The following is a 10,129-nucleotide window of genomic DNA, read 5'->3' on the forward strand; positions in this document are numbered from 1 at the left end:
GCCCATGGCAGCTCAGTATCCAAGTGGGTTCCCTAGTAAGTGGAACAGGGACTGTCTTTGACATGAACTCAGTGGCTGGCTCTTTGACACCCCCCCTTCTTCCCCATCCCCACCCCAAGGGAGGAGCAGCCTTGCCAGGCCGCAGAGGAAGACATTGTAGCCAGTCCTGATGAGACCTGATAAGCTAGGGTCAGATGGAAGGGGAGGAGGTCCTGCCCTGTCAGTGGACTTAGAGAGGGGCAGGGAGGAGATGAGGGAGGGAGGGTGGGATTGGGAGGGAATGAGGGAGGGGGCTACAGCTGGGATACAAAGTAAATAAACTGTAATTAATATTAAAAAATAAAAAGAAAGAGTTATTTGAACATGGGTGGTGGCAGTGATGGCCGTGGTGGCCGTGGTGGCAGCAGCATCGGGGGTGCTGCCTTTAATCCCAGTGCTGGGAGGCAGAGGCAGGTGAATCTGAATTCAAGGCCAGCCTGGTATAAAGAGTTCCAGGACAGCCAGTTTACATAGAAAAACCCTGTCTCACCCTGTCTTGAAAAACAAAACAAAAAACAACAAACAAACAAAGACTTATTTGAACCTAACATGGGGGCACTTGTAATGTGGGGACAGAGGACAAAAGTTCAAGGTCATCCTTGGCTACATAGTGAATTTGGGGTCAGCCTATGTTACCTAAGTCCCTGTCTCAAAACAAAACTCAAAATCGTATGAACTAGTGTCTCTAGTACGTTTGGGAGAATAAAATACCCCACCACAAATATATTCTCTGATTATTCAGAGAAAGCACAGACAGCAGTCATAGAAAGGGTTCTGAAAAACTAACCTTTTATAAGAGAATTTTGTATCCACTAAACATCAGTAGCCAGTGCCGACACAGGAACTTTGCCCCAGGAAAGAGGACACTTGGTCTAGACAGATGACCACAGGTGACTGTCCCCTGGGAGAGTTCATCTGTGTAGCAGTCACTGTTTGCTGTTACCTCCAGTCCCTAACCTTTCACAGACCATCACCTCCCATTGTCTCAGAAGCCGCTGTAGCTCTAAACTGCATGTGGAGGCCAGCTGCTTGTCACTGTGCGTGCATGTGTGTGTGTCTATGTGTGTGCACGTGTGTACAGAGGCATTTTAATTCAGAACATGGCTGCTCTGGCAAGAGATCACATCCAAAGATCTTCTGGGTCTGTGTGATCTGGCTGGAATACAGACAGCCCTTTAATCCAGGAGACAGAGTCAAGCAGATCTGAGTTCAAGGCCAGCCTGTACTAGAGCAAGTTTCTGGTCAAGAAAAGCTTAGGTCCAGGTGTTGGTGGTACACGCCTTTAATCCCAAACAGTGAAGTTAAAGTTAGTTTGTAGAAAGAAGCACCCAAGTGATGTCTAAGTGAGTGGCAGAAACAGTGGCAGAAATCAGAGAAAGATCTGACAGAATAGGATTCACCCAACTCTCAGGAGAAGAGGAAAGGGAAGCTACTTAGGAAGCAAAATGTGTGAGTGAGTGTGTGTGTGTGTGTGTGAGAGAGAGAGAGAGAGAGAGAGAGAGAGAGAGAGAGAGATTTACCAGAACAATATTAGAGAGACAGGTTGCAGAGAGAACAGGCTAGACACAGGTGAAGACAGAATGAGCCAGAGAATGAGAAGGAGCCAGAAGATTAGAAAGCATTACTGGAGTTAGTTTGAGGCCAAGCAGAGCAACTCAGGGGCCAAAAGAGAAGCCAGATTGAATAAGTCAGCTGGGAGGGGAGTTTGAGCCAGAACAGCTGAGCTGAACCAGCCAGCAAGAGCTCAGAAAGAACAAGAAAGGGTAAGCTTATTACACAGTAAGTCTCAGAAGCTGAAGACATTCTAGGCCTAGGTTAGATTTTGAGGAGGCTAGAAGCTTCCAGGGCTAGGCCTAGATTAGCAGAGGCAGTAAGCCTCCAAGACCACAATTATAACAAGTAAATAAAAGTTACTTTTGGGCTGGAGAGATGGCTCAGTGGTTAAGAGTGCTGTCTGCTCTTTCTTAGGGACCCAGGTTCAACTCCCAGCACCCACATGGCAGCTCACAACTGTCCATAAGGAGTTCCAGGTGGGTCTGACACTCTCATGCCAATGCACATAACATAAAAATTAAATAATTTTAAGAAAAATTACTTTTACAAGTGTGTGCGTGCGCACGCGTGTGTGGGTGTGTACGTATGTGTATCTATTACTACATCTACAGACTGCATAGAATCTTTTCAAAGAAGCCACTGCACGTGTGTGAAAGTTAGAGGAGAGTTAGAGTTAGGTTCTTTTCCCCTGAGGGTCCCAGGATTGACCTTTGGTGGTCAGGCACTCAGCTGGGAGGGCTCTGCAGCCAGCGCCTTCCCCTGCTGAGCTGTACTGTGTGAGCTTTTTAAAGAAGAATTGGAAAAGAAAAACCGCCACAGTCCCTTCCCACACTTGATTCAGGTGAGACCAGACTGCAGGGAAAGAAACACTGAGGCGCCCTTTCATCTTCAAAGTTCTTTGGCCATCTTAAAGATAGAGCTTCACCGCATCATTGAGGGGTGCTCGTGCTAATGGCTGCATCTCCACATGAAGAAATTAAATAGCAGAGTATAATGATGACAGACAGCTCCATATGTCGTCGTGGGCTGTGCTTTTTACAATGCTCTCGGCACTTTCTCATGCACTTATCTTAGCCTAAAGGGCCTGTAATTACTTCCCCTTCACAGCTGGGAAGCTGAGTGTTGCTGCAGATAAGTCTATCTCCCCATCACTGACACTCAAGTTGCATATAGACCACAGAGGAGACTAAATGAAGGCCAAGCTAGAGTTCACAGTGCAGGCTCTACTTCGTAGGTGGTTCTGCTTAGCAAGAGCACCTCCAAACCCTACATTTTATTCGTAATGAACAGTCTAGAACGAGTTAAAAACCTCTTAGTATGTGTTTCCCATCATTCTCCCTTTTCAATGACATGAAAGGCATCTCCTCCTCTGATTTGAGAGCCAAGCTCACAGGCTTGTGTCTACGAAATAATTACGGGGAACATGGTGCTTACTCAAGCTGTGTGTGTGCAGCCTTGATCTCGCCGCTTCCTAGAGGGACTTGAACGTCTCAGTTAATGTTCAGAAGAGTCACAGATGTGTTACTGCAAAGCGAGTAGGACGTCTCCAGACTACCCTATCCTCTTAGGAAAAGGCTGTAGATTGTACCAGAGTATCCAAATGTTTTCAGGTTTGCTCCTGTTGCTGTGGGAGGCCTTAACTATTTGAACTGTCTTTAATATTTAATTGTAGAGGGACATCCTTGAATACTCAATTACTGTACATTTTTTGTTTTCTTTACTGTGCTTGAAACAGAGTCACATAGCTGGGTGTGGTGGCCCATGCCTCTAATCCAGCAGAGGCAGATAGATCTCTGTGAGTTTGAGGCCAGCCTAGTCTACAAAGGACAGCCAGGACTATGCAGAGAAACTGTGTGTCAAAAAACAAAGAAAACAAAAACAAACAAAAGAAAAAAGAAAGAAAGAAAAGAGGAGAAGAGAAAAGAAAAAGAGAAAAGAAAAGAAAAGAAACAGGGTCTCATATAGTCCAGGCTGGCTCAGGATTGACCTGGCTGGCAGCTAAGGCTGGCTTTGAATTCATGATCCTCCTAGCCTCTAAGTCCCAAGTACTGGGATCAAAAGGTGTGCATTACCATGCTCTGATATTTTTAGTGAAAAAGAAATTGGTTTCCAATGTAAACTCCTTTTTTTTTTTCAAGACAGAGTTTCTCTGTGTAGCCTTGGCTGTCCTGGACTTGCTTTGTAGACCAGGCTGGCCTTGAACTCACAGCAATCTGCCTGCCTCTGCCTCCCTGCATGCACCACTGCACCAGCTCCAATGTAAACTCTTAAGCTGTCTTTTGATCTTTATGCAACACATTTGATTTTAGTGAAGAACTGTCTAATTGTCTTTCAAATGGCAGCATAATGATCTCTTATTTTTATATCAAGCCTTACTACAATTAAGGTCATAGCAAGATTTTTGCAAGTTAGATAACAAGTCATATAATCGTTAGAAATTACTAGGTAAACATTTCGATCTCACTGAAAGCAGAGTTTTTTAAATTTTTCTTTTATTTATTTAATTATTTTATATGCATTGGTGTTTTGCCTGCATGTATGTCTGGGTGAGGTGGACATATCCCCTGGAACTGGAATTACAGACAATTGTGAACCCTGAAACAGTAGCTCAATTTTGCTTAGTGTATGCAACAGTGATTCTCAATCTGTGGGTCGTGACCCCTTTGAGGTTCAATTGACTATTTCATAAATGTCACGTGTCAGATATCCTGCATATCATTTATTTACATTACAATTTCTAAATGTAGCAAAATTACAGTTATGAAGTAGCAATGAAAATGATTTTATGCTTGGGGGTCACCACAACAAGAGGAAGTGTATTTAAGGGTCACAGCATTAGGAAGGCTGAGAGCCACTGCTATACAAGGTTCTGAGTTTGATCCCCAGTTTTACAAATAAATATTCAGGGGCCTTAAAGACAGCTCATCAGGGAAAAGCGCTTGGCGTGGAAATCTGGGTGACTTTGGTTTGATCCCTGAAGTCTACATTATAAAAACAAAGAAAACAAAACAAAATCAACAGTGTGTGTATGTAATCCCAGCACTCCTGTGCAGGAGGGGAGATGGGGACAGGAGAATGACCTGGATACCCCGGGCCAGCTGTCCTGAGGTATGCAGAAACAAGAGAGCCTGCCTCTTTAACAAGGTGAAGGAGAGAGCAGCTCCTGAAGGTCATCTTTTGGCCTCTGTAGAGCATGCTGTGGTGTGTACATGCTCACACTCACAAACACACAAATAATAAATAATACAATTTAAAAACACAGTACATTTAAAATTAAAATGTGTACATATAATAATGTGGTTTTGTTGTTGTTGTTCTTGTTTTACATTTTGTGTATTTGAGTTGGGAGTAACAAGCCACCTTGTAAAAGTAAAGGTCAGAGGTCAACTTCAGGGAGTTATCTCTCCTCTTCCACCATGCTAGGCAGCCAACTGGGTTGTCAGGCTTTTCAGCAAGGGCCCTGTCATCGCCACAGTCCAATAGTTAATATTACTGATAATGAATCTATACAGCTTCCAAGAACTCTGTCTTATGAAAATAGGCTGCAAGTGTACATGAAGGGCTAGGGACATAGCTGAGAAAGTATAGAATCTGGATTTAGCCTCCAGCGCTGAATAAGCAAGGTCTGGAGTACATTCTTGTACAGCAAGAGGAACAGCACTCTAAGGTAAGGGCAGACAGTGTCATAGTTTCCTCCAAGATTGAGATATTCTATTTCATCTTGCAGGGAAAGCTCCTTAATCAGAAGGTAACCAACACAAAATAGCTTCAGGAAGTCCCTAAAACTGAACAGATTCACAAAGCCCCCTCCCTGCCAGAGTAAGCTATAAAAGCTGAGAGTCTCTCTGAGACAAACCAATCCACAAAGACTCTGACACCAGCCAAGCTGCCTGGGAGAGATTTAGACAAACTGAGTCACTTGGAAGGGACATTCTCCAACCTGTGAAGCTGCCTGAAGGCTGTGCAGTGTGCCCCAGTTTCCCAGCTTTTATAAAGTATCACTCACGCTGGAATGGGTTTGGTGAAGCAATGAATCATTTCTGTTCCTGTAACCCTTCACCCATATTCCTGTAAGTAACCTCTATAAAACTCATTGGTTTACCAAGTTGGACTTTGGTGGTGTTCATACTTTTTGGTCTGTCCTGGGCTTCCTCACTGGGGCATGTTACATCTCTCCAAGTTTTTTCAGATAACAAAGTCCAAGGCTAGCTTGGCCTAGAGAACCTGGGTCTTAAAAACAAAATAAAAAAGCAAAAAGAAAAAAAAAAAAAAGACAAGAAAATCCGGTGCTTCAATATCCTACTCTGATCCTCAGAACGGTAAAAACACAAATACAAAGAAATATTCTCTTGTAATTTGCTATTGTTTTCTTTTTATTCTCCCCATCCTCATGGGCAGAGCTTGGAAAAACACTCTTTCCAGATGTTGTAAGGTATGAGTGTATTTTGGTGAGAATAGGGACCTGAAGAAACAGCAGGGATGTTAATTAGTTAATACCAACACTATGATCTTGAGAAATACTGGATTGCATAACCAATGTCCATGAAATCTATTTAGCAACAATAAAAACAAAACTGCTACGTGTTCTTTCTTCCTTTCTTTGTTCCTTTTTTCAATCTTTCTCTTTCTTCCTGTTTCTTGATTTCTTTCACTCTTTCTCTTCCTTCCTTTCCTCCTCTGCCTCTTTTTCTTCTATTTCTCTATTTTTTCACTCTTTCTCTCTTTCTCTTCCTTTGTTCCTTCTTTCCTTCCTACCTTTCCTTCCGGTCTAACTTTTAACTCCTGATCCTTCTGCCTCCATTTTGCATGTTCTGAGATTACAAGCATGCACTACCTCCTCTGGCAATAGTTTCTATTTTCTATCTCTTTGCTGTTGCTGTTTTTGTATTTGTTTTGTTTTGTTTTTTAAGGCAGGCTCTTACTTACTCTAGCCCTAGGGGAAGCACTCTGTAGCCTAGGCTGGCCTCGTACTGATGATTTGCTTCTGATTCAGCCTCCTGACTGGTAGGGTTAGAGATGTGAAGTTGTGTCCGCCTCGTTTCTACATTCTTCAGTTACTTGGTGGAAGTGGGTGGACGCCTAAGAGCAATTCCGGGCCCTAGCAACCTAGGATGGGAGCCACATGTGTAGGAACACAGCAGCCCAGAGATCCCAGCCATGTCCTCTCAGCCTCTGATCTTTACTCCACAATGACACAGAGGGGGGCATGGTGACACCACTAGGCTCAGACACATTAATCCTGCAGATGGGTATCCACTGTCTAATCCAAGGTAATTTAAATCAAATAGGGTACTTTATATTCCACATGGGAATTCTCTGGCCAGACAGGATGACATTTTTTACATAAATCAGCCACCCTAGGTCATTCCCAAGTTATTAGTTCATGCTTCCACCTACGCAGATGCTGCTAACTATGACAGAAGCAAAAGTGTGAAGATATGATACAAAAACCAGCCTTAAAGCTCAGGAACAGTACAGCCTGTGTGAGTATGAGTGTGTGTGTGTGTGTGTGTGTGTGTGTGATATGCATTGTGTGTTTGTGTGGGTGTTCATGGTGCTTGTCAGAGACCAACATTAGATGTCTTCTTCTGTCACTCTATTCATTTTTGAGATAGAGTCTGGGGCTCAATCTGGGGTTTGCTGGTTTGGAGACTGGCTGGCAAGCAGCAAGCTCCCAGGATCCTCCTGTTTCCACCTTTCCAGTGCTGAGAGTTTGTGCCACCGTGCTAGGGAACCGAACCTGAGTCCTCCCTGATGCTTATGAAGCCATCTCCCTCAGCTTGCTGTTCAGATATGATTTTAAATTAATAGAAATTAGACTTAAAAGAGCATATGAATTTGGAGGTGAGGCATCTCACTTACTAGCTATGTAGCTTTGGGCAAATTATTTGCTTTTCTTGAATCTTAGTTTTCTTATCTGCAAATCAGGGTCATAGTGTTCCAGTTGATAATGTAATCAGAGACAGATTGTATATTGAGAGTAAGCTTACAGGGGTTTCCTTCCTTCCTTCCTTCCTTCCTTCCTTCCTTCCTTCCTTCCTTCCTTCCCACCTGGTTTAGGCAGTGCTAGGGATTAAACCCAGGAGTTTGTGCTTCTTCCTCCCTCCCTCCCCTATTCCTCTCCCTTCCTCCATTCCTCCCTTTCTTCCTTTCTTGTGCAGTTATGTGTGTCGTGTCAAGCCTCTGGAGATCAGGGGCAACTTGAGAAGTCTGTTCTCTCCTCCATGTAGATCCCTCAAAGTTATCAGGCTTGGTAGCAAGTTCTTGTACCTGCTAAGCTATCGCCTAACCTCTGTCTCTCTCTCTTTCTCCTGTCTCTGTTTCTGTCTCTGTCTCTTTTCTCTCTTTCTCTCCTTTCATTCTTTTGTTATTTTATGAGAAAGGGTCTGTGTTCCTTCTCAGAGTAGCTTTGAAATCTTGATCCTTCTGCTTCTGTTTCTCAAGTGCTGAGATTACAGATGTGCATCACCATACTTAGCCTTTTGTTTCTTTTATGAGAATTAAAAGGCTTAGTTCGGGGCTAGAGAGATGGCCCAGAGGTTAAGAGCACTGGCTGCTCTTCCAAGGGTCCTGAGTTCAATTCCCAGCAACCACATGGCAACTCACAACCATCTATAATGAGATCTGGTGCCCAACACTCCCCAGGTGTTTCTGGAGTCCAGCGCCCAGTCAGTCTTTGTCTGTTTGAGGCTGGCCTCATGCTCACTGCACCTCCTGACTCTCAGATCCGAGATTATCAGTGCACATATCCATGTCCGGTCTAGTCAGCCTTTATAGTCTTGGATTTTTCAAGTCATCCAAGAAATGTCCATTGGTGTCCTTAGGCTGGGATTGGCAGATTCCAGCCTGTGGGAGAACACAGTTGAAAAAAAAAAAAAAAGAAATACTGTGTTTAGCTGGGGCATGGCAGTGAAAACCTTTAGTCCCAGCATTCGGGAGATGGAGGCAGGCAGATCTCTGTGAGTTAGAGGCCAGCTTGGTTTACAAAGTGAGTCCCGGACAGCCAGGCCTCTTGTTACACAGAGAAACCCTATCTCAAAAAACCAACCAAACAAAAAAAACTGTGTTTTTCCAGAGGGACCAGTGGCTGCCCTGCTCTAGCCAAACCGTCACCCCCGCCGCTCTGAAATTTACTAAGGCTTTAATATTTTCCATTGGAACTCCATTGTCCATGTGGCCACTCCTCAACGCTAACCCTCAAGGTGACAACTGATACCCCTGAAGAATTGTCCTCTGACTGCCACATGCATGTTATTGCATATGTTCCCAAATTCACACATCCCCGACACATGTCATAGATACAAACATGCTGGTCACAAAATAATACATAAGTAAATTTTAAGAAAAAGATCTGGTGTTGAAAAAAAAATCAACCACTAAATTTATGTGTGTGAATGTTAATGGTATGTGAAAGTGGGTCTTCCGGGGAGCAATTAGGATCAGATAGGCTCACAAGGGTGGGACACCCATGACGGCTTTTGCGGCTTTGCAAGTAGAGACTTGATCTAGCCTGCTTGCTGTCTTGCCCTGTGAAGCCCTTCTTGCACAAGACAGACCTCACCAGATGCCAAGCCAATGCTGTTGTCCTGTTCATAGTCTTCCAAGTCTCCAAAACCACAGGGCAGATAATCATCTGTGGTCGATAAATCATCTCATCTCAGGTGCTTTCTTACAGCAACAGAAAATGGACTAAAACCAACGCTTGTCAGACGTTCTTTCTGGCATTCATGACGAGGTTGTGAAGATGCAGGATTATTAAGAAGGGAGAATGGTAGTAACAAAGGGGACATTGGGACTGGAGAGATGTCCCAGTGGTTACAAGCACTGGCTGCTCTTACAGAGAACATGGGCTCAGCTACCGGCATCCTCATGGCAGCTCACCTCTAACTCCAGTGCCGGGGCATCCACCTTCATCTTCTGCCCTCTCTGGACAATGCATACATGTATGTGGTACGCATACACACATGCAGGCCAAACACCCATACTCAAAAAACAAAAACAAACAACAGTTTTAAAATGGAACGTTGGCTTTCCTTTGTTCCCTAAATTATGCTAATTTCCATTGATGTGTGTTTGATATGTTGTTCCCTCACGCCACCATGTGCCTGCGGCAGTCAGAGGACATTTCTGTGGTCAGTTCTCTTTCCACCTTTCCTCGGGTTCAAAGATCATACTATGGACATCAGGCTTGCACGGCAAATTCAGTTACCTGCTGAGCGATCTTGGCCGCAATGGTTTGTTTTGAGTCAGGGTCGTGTGTTGCATAGACTGGACTCCAGCTGGTTACACAGTCAAGGATGACCTCGAATTTTTCATCTGACCTTCAGCTCCTAAATGCTGGGAGCGAGGGTATGTGTCAGCACAACCTGGTTTAGGTAGTTCTGGAGGCTGAACCTAGGGCTTCATGTGTGCTAGGCGAGTACTCTAAAACCAAGCATGTACATTGCTGCTCTCCTCTGTCCATCTGTCCGTCTGCCTGTCTGTCCATCAGTCTGTCTGTCTGGTGACCAGAGGGAGAGGAGGGTTCTGGAGCAAA

The sequence above is a fragment of the Meriones unguiculatus genome, chromosome 2 (assembly GCF_030254825.1).
Source record: "Meriones unguiculatus strain TT.TT164.6M chromosome 2, Bangor_MerUng_6.1, whole genome shotgun sequence".
Classification (NCBI taxonomy): domain Eukaryota; kingdom Metazoa; phylum Chordata; class Mammalia; order Rodentia; family Muridae; genus Meriones; species Meriones unguiculatus.